The sequence below is a fragment of the Zingiber officinale genome, chromosome 3B, assembly GCF_018446385.1.
Source record: "Zingiber officinale cultivar Zhangliang chromosome 3B, Zo_v1.1, whole genome shotgun sequence".
NCBI lineage: Eukaryota > Viridiplantae > Streptophyta > Magnoliopsida > Zingiberales > Zingiberaceae > Zingiber > Zingiber officinale.
Genome location: NC_055991.1, coordinates 124,322,148 through 124,325,033, shown reverse-complemented (window position 1 = coordinate 124,325,033; position 2,886 = coordinate 124,322,148).

Here is a 2,886-nt window from a genome sequence, read left to right as displayed (position 1 = left end):
TGCTAATCCAAGGAAAGTAAGTGCACTATTTGATGTTCTCCTTCGGGTGGAGTAGCCTCTTTACAGCGTTAACATCACAAATAAAAAGAACATAAATGAAAGCACAGAGAAAACTGATTACAAGTGAGTTAAAAGATCTGTGCAAACCAGTGCTATATTTATAGCACTGGTCGGGGCGCCCAGAAGGGTTTCGGGTGCCCTGGGGGGATAAAAATTTATCCCCAACGTTCAGATTGCGATAAGCTTCGATCCAGTCAAAATCTTCATTCCGGACACCCGGAAGGGTTTCGGGCGCCCCGGGCTGCTCCGGGTGCCCGGAATGGTTCCGGGCGCCCCGAGCCCTAAAGTCAACAGAAGTTGACTTTTTTCGTTCGTGACTTCTGCTCCGGTTCAGCACGTCTTGATCCGGGTCTTTCGTTCCGGCTCCACTAGCTTGGGTGATCTCGGCCATCCGGAATAGGGCTCACCCGAACCCACGTTCCGGCCTTCTCCTCGAGCAGCCTTCCTCCTCGGTTTCTTATCCCTCGAACGTCGCGCACGTGTTAGTTGCTACTCGGAAAACCTAGAGGTTCCACTGTACAAAAATTTTGTACAAAGGTCTGAACCTTTTCCTAGCTACCATGTGTTCTTTTAAATTAAATTTTGGATCGCCTGCGGAACTTAACACGTTTGATCCAAAACTTAATATATTTGTTCTTTTAGGTTTTGACTTGGATCTCCTGCGGAACTTAACACGTTCGACCCAAATCACCTTAAGTTATTAATTCCATTAAATATTAATTTCCATAATTGGTTCCCAGTACTGACGTGGCGAGGCACACGACCTTCTTGGATATGGGAGCAACCACCACCGACTAGACAAAACCTTTTATAGAAATCTAATATTTAATTTCCTAAAATAACTTTAGGTTAACCAAAAAGAACAATCAAATCACAAGGAAAAGAAAAAACAAAAGAACACAACATCGAAAAACATATTTGAAATTCTAGAACGTAAGCCTCTTGTATTTGGTATTATTTCCATAAATAACTAGCATGATGCGGAAAGAAAAATTACTAGTTATACCTTGTAGAAAAACCTCTTGATCTTCTACCGTATTCCTCTTCTAATCTCGGACATTGTGTGGGCAATGATCTTCCGAGACGAGAACCACCTAGCACCTTCTTCTTCTTCCTTCAAGTTTCGGCCAAGCAAAAACTTCCAAAGGATGAAGAACTTTTTCCACCAATCAAGCTCCAAGGGATGCAAACTTTCTCTCCTTCTTCTCCAAGCTAGAATCCGGCCACCAATTAAAACTCCAAGAGCATGAAGAGGTTCGGCCACAAGATGGAGAAGAAAAGAAAGGGAAGGGCCGGCCACACCTAGGAAGAAAAGAGAGGAAGAAAAAGAATAGAGTCGTTTTCATGAAGGCACCTCTACCCCCTCTTTTATAATCCTTGGTCTCGGCAAATAAGGAAATTTAATTAAAAAATTTCCTTAATTCTTTTACCATGTAAAGAAAAATTATTTTAATTAAAACAATTTTCTTCTTTTAAAAACAATGGCCGGCCACTTTAAAAAACAAAACAAGGAGAGTTTTAATTAATTAAAACTTCCTAATTTGTCTCCAAAAATTTTATAAAAAATTTCTCCAATAATTTTTATCCCTTTTATGATTGGTTTATAAAAAGAAATTTCTATAATTTTAATTTTTTAACATGTGAATAATTTATAAAGAAGAGAAATAAAATATCTTTTCCAATCTACAAATAAGGAAAGAGATTTAATCTCTTTCTTTAATCTTTTGTAGAGACTTATAAAAGAGATATTTTAATTTTTAATCTCTTCAATAAATTATATCTTTCACATAATAAAATTTTAAAATTAAAATTCTTTTTAAATTAAATAGGGCCGGCCACCTAAGCTTGGGTTCAAGCTAGGGCCGGCCACCCATGAACCAATGGTTTGGCCGGCCCTAGCTTGATCCACAAGCTAGCTTGGCCGGCCCCTATAACATGGGTATGAAGGTGGGTATAGGTGGGTATAGTACTCTATAAATAAGAGGCTACGATAGGGACCGAGAGGAGAATTGGTTTTGGTCTCCCGATAAAATTAAGCATCCCGTGTTCGCCCCGAACACACAACTTAATTTTATCAATAATAATTCATTCCACTAGAGAACTATTATTGAACTACCGCACCAATCCCAAATTATATTTTGGGCTCCTTCTTATTATGAGTATGTTAGTCTCCCTGTGTTTAAGATATCAAATGTCCACTAATTAAGTAAGTCACTGACAACTCACTTAATTAATATCTAGCTCCAAGAGTAGTACCACTCAACTTCATCATCATGTCGGACTAAGTCCACCTGCAGGGTTTAACATGACAATCCTTATGAGTTCCTCTTGGGGACATTCTCAACCTAGATTACTAGGACACAGTTTCCTTCTATAATCAACAACACACACTATAAGTGATATCATTTCCCAACTTATCGGGTTTATTGATTCATCGAACTAAATCTCACCCATTGATAAATTAAAGAAATAAATATCAAATATATGTTCTTGTTATTATATTAGGATTAAGAGCACACACTTCCATAATAACTGAGGTCTTTGTTCCTTCATAAAGTCAGTATAAAAGGAACGAGCTCAAATGGTCCTACTCAATACACTCTAAGTGTACTAGTGTAATTATATAGTTAAGATAAACTAATATCTAATTACACTACGACCTTCCAATGGTTTGTTCCTTTCCATTATGGTCGTGAGTTACTGTTTATAATTTATAAGGTACTGATAACATGAGCCTCTGTGTGTGACACCACACACCATGTTATCTACAATATAAATTAATTGAACAACTACATTTATCATAAATGTAGACATTTGACCAATGTG